The 12,649-nt window shown below is 36.0% G+C and overlaps 1 long non-coding RNA gene across 1 annotated transcript; it reads right to left on the reverse strand.

Moving 5' to 3' along the window:
* Positions 1-364: 364 nt before the first annotated feature.
* LOC104218161 (uncharacterized) lies at positions 365-10,843 on the reverse strand. The gene is made up of 3 exons (XR_011402081.1): positions 10,441-10,843; positions 9,915-9,985; positions 365-619 (listed from the first exon to the last, which is right to left on the reverse strand). It is a non-coding gene; the product is annotated as an uncharacterized lncRNA (long non-coding RNA).
* Positions 10,844-12,649: the final 1,806 nt, after the last annotated feature.

Below are 12,649 nucleotides of genomic sequence, written 5' to 3' on the forward strand. Positions count from 1 at the left end.
AATTATCCCAAGTGGCGACTCTGATTTTTAATAAATAAATAATCTCGTTTTGATTGTCCTTTAATTGGAAAAACTCCCTTATATTTATACCCTCTACGGGGTGTAGTAAAAAGGAGGTGTGACAATACATATAAAGGAAACTCCACTAGAAACGGCTTCATAGACTCCCTAGGACTCTTGAATCTAGTGCTTTGATACCAATCTTTGTCACGCCCCGAACCTAGGCTTGGACGTAACACGGCACTCGGTGCCTGACTACATGTGACCGAGCGAACCAACTGGCTGGCTGAATCAACATGTGGCATTATAACATATTAAATGCGGAAGATAAACTAACACATGCTGATATACTAAAAGTCTGGATGATATAAATCAAAGTGTGGAAATACTAATACAATTTTGAAACATATTTGTAGCCAACATAGCTTAATATGAAAAGCCCGTGACTTTGTCTAACTGTTACTCTAGTCTATAAAGCCTCTATTTGAGTACTGAAAACACTGATTGTATGTGAATACTGAAGACTGTAGTAATGATAATGCCCCGAAAGAACTGGGGATAACCAAATAGTTGGTACAATAATCCTAGCGCTCTGAATCATCAACCTGAAAATCATTACCTGCATCGTGAGATGCAGGCCCCGGGCAAAAGGGACGTCAGTACATTTGAATTGTACTGGTATGTAAAGCAACTGAAAGAAAGAATTATAAATGGTGAAACTGAAACTAAGCTGATAACTGAGAATTGATAATTGATCACTGAAATGATAACTAATAAATAAAATGATACTTAATAACTGAACTGAACAAAGGAAGTAAGGATATGAATACTCCCTCTCTGAATGATGAACAACTTGTTTATCTAAATATTAAATTGTGGCCTCAGGCCCAATATATATATGTGCACAAACTGCGGCCTCGAGCCCAAGTATACGTATACATAACTACGACCTCGGGTTCAAAATGCATAAAGCATAAACTGCGGCCTCAGGCCCAAATACAGATGTTCGACATTCAGGGATTTAAAATTAGGAATTGAGAATCATACTGCAATACATAATAGTGAAATACTGAATCACGCTGAGTTACATGATACTGGAATACTGGATCACACTGAGTTATATTATACTAGAATACTGAATCATACTGAGTTACATAATACGGGAATACTGAATCGGACTAGAATGAGACATGTATTCTTGAACTGGTTGTGAACACTGAAACTTCAACTGTTTATGACATGCTGAGTAAGTTATACTGAGACTTAGGGACATCAAGCCCAAGTCTATATTGAATACGAATTGAGCTCACAATGTTCAGAATGAAAGTCATGAACGAGTTATGAAGCTAGAGAATAGAAGTCCTACAACTATTCAAGGAACTAGGCTTAACTATATTTCTGAGGCAATTGATACGTCGTAAAATAAACGTAGTGTAGGGAGAATCATTAAAATTCCCAAACATAGAGAGTTAGCCTCACATACCTTAACTTCCTGCTCTTGAGCATAATACAACATTCATCAACCCTTTCAACTTTAATCTATATCAATACAAGTCAAAGGGATTCCAAATTAGCAACAATAGTTATGTTTTGGTCACTTAGGCATTTTATCAAATACTCGGTGGCATAAAGCTTCATAGCCCTTATTAATGGTGTTTCTACACCCAATAACTCATTCTCTTGCTCTTAGATAAATTCTAAAGTCTCAAATGGTTATAAACAATATTATTCTTTATCACTTATAAGATAATCAACACTCATAACCAATAATAACCTATCAACAACCCAAACCTATCATCGTTCATGCTTTTCTATCAAACTCATCAACTCATATCTCATGAAATAGAGTCTATAATCATTAATTTAATGATAGAATCAACTAGAGGGTGAAGATATTACCTTTTTGAAGTTCAACCTCCTTGAATTCAAGTTCTAGGATTTCTTCTCTCATCAATGATGTTCCAGTAGAATATCTAATGATATGGAGGGTTTACTCATGTTAATAAGATGTTGGGAAATTGAAACAAACATAGAATCACCATTAGAACTTACCTTGGGTGGTGGAGGGACCCTTGAGGAGTTAGGTTATTGAGAATTTTCCTTTGTAGAGCAAGTTTTTTATGTTTTGGGGCTGTGGGGGACGAAATAGGGCTAAAACAATGACTTCCCAAGTCGTCTACTGTGTCCCGGTTGGCGCGGTCGCGGTCCTGACTGCGATAAATCGGTGGAACAATACCTCGCCACCGCGGTCGCGGTAAAACGCGGCAGGACCGCGGTGGTTGCACACCATTCTGTAAAACGGGCATAACGTTTTGCGCAGAGCTCCGTTTGGGATCTATAATATATCGTTGGAAAGCTATTTCAAAGTCCTAATACTTTTATGCTTTGAGTTTTTCCAGAGTTTTTACACATTTTCATTAAAACCTGATGGAAGACAGACCTTCTGCAAACTTAGTCGATTTTGCCAAATCTTATGCACCTCACTTTCCATCTTGATTTTGAAACAATTATTTTCACCCATAATCATCCTGATGGGACTTCACATGTTCAAAATATATCCTTACTACTCTTTTAATGCATTCATACTTAAGCCGAATTTTTACGGGTTGTTATATTTATTTTTAATTACCCATTACATTTCATAAGGTTTCAACATCAAATCTAGGATATTCACGCTGGAAATTAGGGATATGGGTAGAATTAGGGATTTTTATAAATTTTGAATTTAGACCTCGAATTGAGGTCGGAATTCAAAACTAATTACATAATCGAGCTCGGGGGTGAATGAGTAAACGGATTTTAGTCTGAACCTCATGTTTTGACCAAGCGAGCTTGTGGTTGACTTTTATTGACTTTTTGGAAAAGTGTAAAGATCTTAACTTTATGTGTTATAATTTATTTTCCTAGTATTATTTAATGTTATTGAGTCAATTTTTGTTAGATTTTATTGGCTTGAGGCGGATTTTATAGGAAAGGCCTTAGTAGAGCTTTGATTTGCTTGCAGAGAGAGGTAAGTATTGGGTCTAACCTTGATTTAAGGGAATTAGGAACCCTTGAGTTATGTGCTATGTGAATAACATGTGTAGTGTCGTATATGCAAGGTGACGAGTATATATACGCCATAAAATACTTATGTCCATGATTTTTTCGTATTTCATTAATTATTTTATTTCATGACTTAACTATCACATGCTTTAATTGTTTCATATGCCTTAACTTGCTACTTGTCATTTATTATTCTCGTATTAAAATGTTAGTTTCTCCTATGCTTATATGATTTAATTGTTATTTGCCTTAATTATCTTACTTGTACACTTTAACTGCCATATATTCGGCTTGTCTTGTTGCTTAGTGTAAATTGTAGCACTTATTGATCTGGTACGAGGTTTCCTTTACGGCTTTGCTTTCATATTCCTCATTCGTAGAGCTTCTTTTGAATGAGTTGTAGAATTTATTACATTATTGATTTTTTTCTTATGGATCGGGTTGCACGCCGCAACATGCGAAATAAGGGAGGATTGATATTGATATAGTGGGATCGGGTTGCGCGCCGCAACAAGTGAATAATGGAGGATTAACATGGTAAAATAAGGGAGAATTATGAAATTGACTCTGATTATATAGTGGGATTAGGATGCGTGCCGCAACATATTTTACTTGTTATTATTGATATTTACATGGTGGAAGAAGGGAGAATCTTGTTTGTATGGAGAGATCGGATTGCGTGCCGCAACGATTTATGTGTTTTGTATTCCCTATTGTATTGTGTAGGCTTCGTTGTTTTCGTATGAGACTCTGAGAATTTGTATTTCTGGTTTTACTAGTTTTCGAGAATTGAGTTATTTTCATGAGTTAAGTGCCTTATTTTCTTGTATTTTCCTTTCTTGTCATTATTATTATACTGCGTACAGGTTATTATAAGTAAACCGCCTTATCCTCGTCACTACTTCGTTGGGATTAGGCTCGACAATTACAAAGTACATGGGGTCGGTTGTACTCATATTACACTCTGCACTTCTTGTGCAGATTTTGGAGTCGGTCCCAACAGTAGTCAGTAGATTGCTTAGGTTGACTATTGGACAGATACTTGAAGTACAGTTGCTCGGCGTTCACAGCCCTAAAGTCTCCTTCTGCCATATCCTAGTTGTTTATTTCTTTTCGGACAGTTTTACTTTCATTCAGACCATTATCTGTATTATTCTAGTAGCTCATGCACTTGGGACACTAGATCCGGGGTTGTATTTAGATATTTCGGTTGTTATGACTTTTCGCACTTTATTTCAGATCTATTTCAGTTTAATTAGCATAAATTAATTTATTTGTTTAAAATGGCTTAAAATTATTCTAACGTTGGCTTGCCTAGAAAGTGAAATGTTAGGCGTCATCACTGTTTCGAGGGTGAAAATTTTGGTCCTGATAGTTTTGTATGAGTACAAACACAGTACCTTATAAGTATCAAGTCTAGCCTCAAAGAAGTAGTAGTGAAGGGCCGACATCGACAATCACTAACAGTCCAATGATCAGGTGAAGCATAAATAATATACGTAATAAAGTATGATATCATAAAATAAGTACAAATGCTCAAGAATAACAAATTTATACAAAGTTTAGGTTTTCGTTACTATTACGGCTAAACGTACACGTAAGTATATATGGTCGTCAAGTATTAAAGTAACTAGAAGTCGGATGTCGAATCTACAAGAACTTATTATCAATTATTACTAATTTATACTATCCTAATTATCTAAAAAGGGATTAAACCTAAAAGTGTTTGACTCTAAACTAATTAAAATAAAAGAAAACAAATAGTGAACTCTAAACAAAGGAATAATAGATTTTATGTTATGCAATACGATGAAATCGATCTAGGATTATGGTCTATCTAATAATCCTATTTGTATTCTCTCTTGGATTGACTAATTAATTTATTTTATTTATTAGTTAATAGGATTAATATTGCTCATAAGAATCTATCGAGTTCTTACTCGCCTATTCAAGCTAACCTAACGCCTATATGTATATAGAGTTACAATCAACAAGAATGCATTTTTAATTCCTATAATAACCAAGAAAGACAATTAGTAGATTCCTAACCTAACCTTGAATCCATTCCTTGATGCTCAGGTTCAAGAACTTGCTCTACTCAATCCTATGTGCAATCTAGAGTTTCCACCTTCGAGTTCAATTCTAGATTCACAGATAGTATTCAATTGGTGATCCAACAATCAAATAATTAAGAGAAGGATTGAATAAATAAACCAATATAATAAATTAACAAACCAAAATCGATATCCAATTAACAATATTCATGATAGAACCACAACCCTAGAATGCGAAGTTTAGGTCCACAGGCATGGTAGCTAAACAACAAATCAACCAAAGAAACATAAATATTACAAAGCTTGGCAGAAGAAAGAAGAAATTTGATGAACTTCAGCCTCCACGACAGCTCATTGCTCTCCCTTGGTCGAATTTGTTTCTCTCAAAAACAAGTTCAAGGACTATTTAAAGGTGTAGGGTCGAAGTCTCTATGTACAAACTCTACAAGAAAACACTTATCTCTTGTATAGGGAACCTAGATTTTTCCTTGGCTAGGCCAGGACTGGGGCGAGATAGGAGACCTGGCTTTTTCCCTGGCTAGGCCAAGTTTGGGATGAGGTGAAAGGCGAGGTAGGGGACCTGGCTAGATGAGGTGGGGAGGTGAGATTGTTCTCGTCTATGTTCCAGTGGGGGTGAGGTCATGGGCCTGGTCTCTTCCTTGCCCTGTGCCGATTTTCCTTTCATGCTCTTTCTTTGTATTTTCAACATCATTGTATGTAACTTTTATTTCATTTCGCGTTAAACTAATCCTACACATTAATCCACTCAATTAAGCTCATATATCGCATAATGTATCATTAAAACACCAAAATATAAGGTAAGTAATACACTAAAAAAATAGAACTATAGCCCAACATCATTACCCATACTTAAACATTGCTCGTCCTCGAGTAAACTAATAATTTATTCTATCTTTGAGTACTTTATGGATTAGCACATTGCCATGGTTAATAGCATCAATTTAACTCTAGCATACACATTCAACACACACTTCTCATAATTTATGCCATACTTCAAAAATAGTCCCAACATAAATAAATTCTCATAACAATCCAAGCTTCAAAATCCGACTCATCTCATAATGCACTCACTACTTGAACACTCAACATTGTAGTGAAGTCTAATAACGTAACATATTCATTGTAAAATTATGTGTCGATGCACAAAATCAAGGAGAATAGAGTCCACACACTCGAATTGTATTCTCAAATATACTTTAAGGACTCGCAAATATATGAAAGAAATCTCTTACTCTCACAAAGAAGTCATATGCATGTAAATGGTACCATATGCTTGCCTTTTATGTAAACCTTGTAGGCTTGCTCAGATTAAAATCAATTATGACTTTTTGATGGCTGTAATGTGAGATAAGGGACAGGTATGATATATTTAGGAATAGTAACTAGCTCCTAATTATTTTAGCACATTATATAATCAGCTTTAACCAAGAGGTTGTGAGTTCGAGTCTCCCCAAAAGCAAGGTGGAAAGTTCTTGGAGGGAAGGATGTCGGGGGTCTATTTGGAAACAGCCTCTCTACTCCAGGGTAGGGGTAAGGTATGCGTACACACTACCCTCCCCAGACCCCACTAAGTGGGATTATATTGGGTTGTTGTTGTTGTTGTATATAATCAGCATTAAGCACATATTTCTTCAACTCAACTTCAACTTCACAAACAATATCACCCCAAAAAATATTCTCTCTTTCTTTAAGCACGACTTCTATTTACAACTCACTAGCACAGACTAAATATTATTTCTCTTTTTACATATTATTCTCTTTTTTCAACTTTTTCTTTTCTAAGATTTCTCTTGTACTTTGCACTCCTCTCTAGCGGTGTATTTCTTTAAGATACAAGTGCACATTTCTCCCTTTTATTGGTTCTACTCAAAATCCACTCAAGTTCCCTTATTACTTCTTTCTAGTGTCATTTCACAATTTAAGTGCTCAAAGAGGTAAAAAGATTATAACAATGTCAATTAAGAACAAAAGCGTATCGGATCATAATACGGGTGTTAAATGAAATGTCTATAGGCTCAAGTGCTAACTAGGAATTATTTTATTTGTGATAAGCAACATAGCTCAAAAACGTCAAAAAAAGTCTAACATCATTTTTCAAACCAAACAACACCTAGTATTTCGCTTCAAATCACATTCAGGGCAAGTCATAAACAAAAATACATTAATATGGACTAAAATAAATATCACCACACATGGAACATGGCTCACTAAGGACGATCCCATTCGACTTTGAAACTAAAGCAAGTACTCACGGAGCCAAGAGATATTAAGCATCAAGCAGAAAGTGAATATAAGTCAATAAAATGAGACACGTGCATCATAAAACATGATACCATTTCATAAATGCATCTTAAGCAATTTCAAAACATAAGAAAGATATTACACATGCCAAAATCTAAATATTCTATTATTAAACAAGTCAAAGGCGCCTAAAAATCTGATCATTCTTCCTTCATTTTATATTCTAAGTCCTAATCTACTCTAAAAATAAAAAAGTTCACCCTCTAGTTCAAACTATATCCCATGGAAAAGAATCGAGGCACAATAATTACAAGGGATTATTACTACCTAAAGAAAATAAAAAAAAAATATTTTTATCTTTTTCTATTTTTTAATTTTTTGTGTTTTTGTTTGTGTGACGATCTGATTGCTCGTTTTGTGTATTGTAGCTTTGTTCACCTATTTATCACTTCTTCTATGTTTATTTTTGGTTATGTGACTCTCTGGGGTAGTTGTATTGGTTTTGGTAAAGTTTCGGAGTGAATTGGGATACTTAGTCCCAAGGTTGAAGGATTAAGTTAAAAGAGTTGAACAAAGTTTGACTTTTGTGTAGATGACTCCGGAATGGAGTTTTGCTGGTTACAATAACTTCGTATATTTTGTACTTAGATATATGTCTAGGTATTGATTTGGAGGTCCGTAGGTTGGTTTGAGGCTTTTTGTTGAAAGTTAGAAAATTAATGGTTTGGACGGTTGAGAGGTTTGACTGAGAGTTAATTTTATTGATATTGAGTTCGAATTTTGATTTCGGGAGTTGGCATAGGCCTGTTGTGTCATTTCGGACTAGTGTGAAAAATTTGAGGTTATTCGAAGTTGATTTGATATGGTTCAGCATTTTTTTTAGAAGTTGAAACATCATTAGTTTCATTAGGCTTGAATTGGGATGTGATTCATGATTTTGATGTTGTCTGATATGATTTGAAACTTTGAACAAGTTTGTAGTGTATTTTAGGACTAGTTGGTGTATTTGGATGGGGGTACCGGTGGCCTCGAGTGTGTTTCAGATGATTGACAAATCATGTTGGACTTGGTAGGATTGCTGAAGGTTGTTGATGATGGTGCAATCGTGTCTGCGACGTTTTGGGCGCATATGCGAAGGCGCACGTGCAATCTCTTATGCATTTGTGCGTGGTGGGTTTGGCTGAGGGGATGGTCACAGATGCGAAGGGTTTTCTGCAGAAGCGGATGCGCTTTTGCGAGTGAGAGTACGTAAGATCGGAGTTTTGCTAGAACTGGGAGGAGCGCATGTGCGAGGAACTTTCCACATCTACGTGTCCGTAGAGGTCACGACCTAGTTTATCCTATAGGCCGTGATGGCGCCCAACGTTATTGCAAGCCAAGACAACAATGAACTAACCACATGATTATTCCTTTTAACAATTTAGAAATAGTTGAGTTTTAATTAGTGAGTAAATAAGAAGTGAGAATTTAATAAAATTAGAGATAAACAAATTTTAAGAGCAAATAAAATGAGTCAATATCCAAAAATGATCATATGTATACTAGCAAAAATCTCCAAGACCCGGTGTCACAAGTATATGAGCTACTAGTAGAGTATATAAAAAATACTACACTACTGTCTGAAGTGAAATAGATAGAAAATAAAAGCAAAAGAAAGACTTCGGGTGCTGCAGAACAGGCTCGGAAAGCAGCTCACCACTAAGTCTCGTAGAATCAAGAGTGCGTTAAGGGATGATAACCACATGCACCTACCTTAGATCTTGCACGGGTAGTGCAGAAGTGTAGCGTGAGCACATAAACAATATGTATCCAGTAAGTATCTAGTCTAACCTTGAAGAAGTAGTGACGAAGGGTCGACTTCCACACTTACTATGGGCTAACAATAAAATAACGGAAATTCTAATTAAGCATGGGCTATATAGATGAACTGAAAACCAATAACAAGAAATAAATAAACAATTCTCTTACTGATAGTAAGTCCCCAAACTAATTCTCATCATTTAACAATTTACCTTCTCAAGCCAATGAAATAATATCAAATATAACCGGGCTCCAAGTATTGTTACGCATGAATTATGTCGAGGACGTATGGCTCGATCCAAAAATAATATACATATATTGTGTGTACTTCTGAGGGTGGAACAGCACAAACCATAGATGCATCTATTAACCTGCTGAGGTGAACGTCTCGTACCCATGAGAGTAGTGGAATTTACCTCGCTCGCGGAAAATACTTGTGACGCGAGCGAACAAAAATTTCTCAAAGTTATCATAATATTCTTCAATTATTTCGGTAATAAGGAATCTAAACTGGAAACTTTACATCCTGAAAATCCTCAATCTCAGCTCTATTCAAGGCAATTAATAAGCATAATCAAATAACGTGTCAACAAAGCATGTATAAACCTAAGACTATCCGGACATCACATGGAATATATCTATGTACGGACTCTCGTCACCTAGTGCGTATGTAGCTCCCCACACAAGTAATTTGCAACAAAACATACCTAAAGGGAATGAGTTCCCTCTTACAAGGTTAGAAAAGAAACCTACCTCGTTCTCAAGTTCACTTTCGGTCCACAAATGTGCTTCAAACCCTCAACTCGGTGCCAATCGACTCGAAACTAGTCAAAAGTTATATAAAATAGTCAATACGTGCTCAAAATTCATATTCTAACTATTAAAGTGATTACCCAATCCCAATAGAAGAATTCCTAAAATTCATCCCCGGGCCCACCTACCCGGATTACAAAAATTTTCGGAGAAAGTTGTTACTCATAACCTCACGAACTCAAATATATAATTTTCACTAAATACCATAACCAGTTTCGTAGTTAAAACTCATTTTTATTAAAAATCTAGGTTTTCATCTAAACCCATGATTTCACATATTTTTACATCTTAAATCTACCAATAATCTATGTATTAAGCTCATGTTGTGTAGAAATAACTTGTCTCAAAGGGTTAGCTGAAAACCCCTCTCTAAGAGCTCCAAAAATTGCTTAAGGAATAAAGTAAATGTGCTCAAGATACATAAGTCCCAAATTAAATGAGGTTCTGCCTTCTGTGATTTTCGTACCTGTAGAGGTTTGGTCACTTCTGCAGCTACGCATTTGCGGAAAAATCATCGCAGATGCGGCCCTTGCCCAATGGCCTACTTCAGCTTCTGCGGACCTCTGGCCCGCTTCTGTGGGTCCACTTCTGCGATGCACGTGCCGCACCTGCAGTTCTTGGACTGCCCTTCCTGGGCTGCTTCTGTTGCTCCTTGCTCGCTTCTGCGAGCTCGCACTTGCGGCTCGCCCTCCGCAGGTGTGATTGCACCGGAAGGTAAAACCTTTAACTGATGCTCCCAAGTCGAAACTTGGTCTGTGCCCAGTCTGATTAACAGCCGAGGCCCCCGAGGCCCCGCCCAAATATACCAACAAGTTTAAAATCATAAAACGAACTCGCTCAAATCCTCGGAACGCGTAAAACAACATCAAAAGGAAGAATCATATCCTAAACCAAATTGAATCAACTAATTATTTATGATATTATGTTGTTTAAAGTTTAATTTTGCTTCTTTATTTACTGTGGTGTGTTGCCTTACCTAGCAAGTAGGGTTAGGCACCATCACAACCCTTTGGTTGGGATTTTTGGATCATGACAAATGGATCAGCATTCAATTCCCGTATTAAGAGTGTAAGTTGGTAGCCCATTTACACATTGGGCCCCTATATTACTACAATGCCAGTTATTTTGGTCTAAGATGTGTACTTGCTATCAATAGAAAAGTTATATTTTGGTTCTAAAAAGAAGCCAATTCTATATGTTAAGTTTGAGATAATATTTTCTCTCGTCTTCGTTTATCTTAAATCAGTTTTCCTTTCAGCAGTTTAAGTCTTCGTTTATCTAAAATTCAGTTCACCTTAAAAGTCAAAATTTAATTTTTTATTTCAAATATTTTTTAATACATGTTTGTATCTCCATGTGCTATTTGTCAAAATCGATCAAAGCATCTGTTCAATTTCAACTTGTAATTTAGCTATTTCAATCATATAAAACGAATGCGCTAATGCTGCATAAATTGGAATAATTCACAATAATCCTAATAGGAGAAGAAACAAACTAATGTGCTTGTAGCTGATAAAATCTGTTTTAATACTTGAGTTTTGAGTTTGTAGTAGAAGCCATAGATTCGAGCCTTTTTCTTAAAGAAACATTTAGTGTACCGATATATAAAATGTTGCTAAAATTATGTTGGAAGATCTTATACAGCAAGATTGTGTAATATAATCTTGAAAAGAAAAAGGACAAATAAAAACTTATAGGAGTATTTGTAAATGTAGGTTTCCCATGAAGGATGAGGCAACATGAATATTTGTGATGTGTCCTGGTTACATAATCGAATAACTTATTCAGACGTCTTCAACGGATAGATAATGCACATGACTTCAGACTTCAAGATTATTGTGAAGTCTACAAAATAAAGCATGCTCCGTAAACCAGAATGTATCGAGTATAGTTATTATTATTCTATTCATTTTATTCATTATACAATGTATAGTTAGTGGGTATAGTTAGTGCGTATAGTTAGCTAGTTTAGTTGACTTACATACTTGTGAGTAGTTAAGTTGTATACATGTATATTTACTTGGAAATTAATAAAGTTGATTAGTGAGTTCTCATTATACCAAATGCACAAGCCATGTCGGTCCTCTCACTCTCTCTCTCTCTCACACTCCTCTTCTCTCCTTCTCTCAGAACATTCTAGAGAACTTCATTGGAGCTCAACTATCTTGAGCTTGCTTACAATCATAATATGATATCAGAGATTGCATATTAGCTCGGATCTAGTCAGTATCTCCATTCTTTGTTCTCAAATTTGTCTGTTTTCGTTGCTCGCTAGGGTTTCGGCGATTACCGCTCAGATCTGTAATTCTTCCACAAATTGAGAAACTTTCGACCAAATTGATTCATCCATTCACTGGGTAGACTGATACACTCCTCAATTTTATAAAATCAGAGCTTCGCACATGGCCATCGATTAGAATAAAGAAACCACGTCGGCCAGAAGAAGAAATGACTAATTGGTCATCGATACAGGTAGTCCTCTCTACATTCATCCTTCGGATAATCCTGTAGTGACTTTAGTACCAGCTCTGTTTGACGGAATTAGATATCATTCCTAGATAAGAAGTGTATTGCAAGCCCTGTCAGTCAAAAATAAATTAGGTGTTATTAACGGGGAATATAGAAAACCTAGCCCTAATTCGCCTCAAATTCGCCAATGGGAGAGGTGTGATGAC

Source organism: Nicotiana sylvestris, chromosome 9, assembly GCF_000393655.2.
Source record: "Nicotiana sylvestris chromosome 9, ASM39365v2, whole genome shotgun sequence".
In the NCBI taxonomy this organism is placed as follows: Eukaryota; Viridiplantae; Streptophyta; class Magnoliopsida; order Solanales; family Solanaceae; genus Nicotiana; species Nicotiana sylvestris.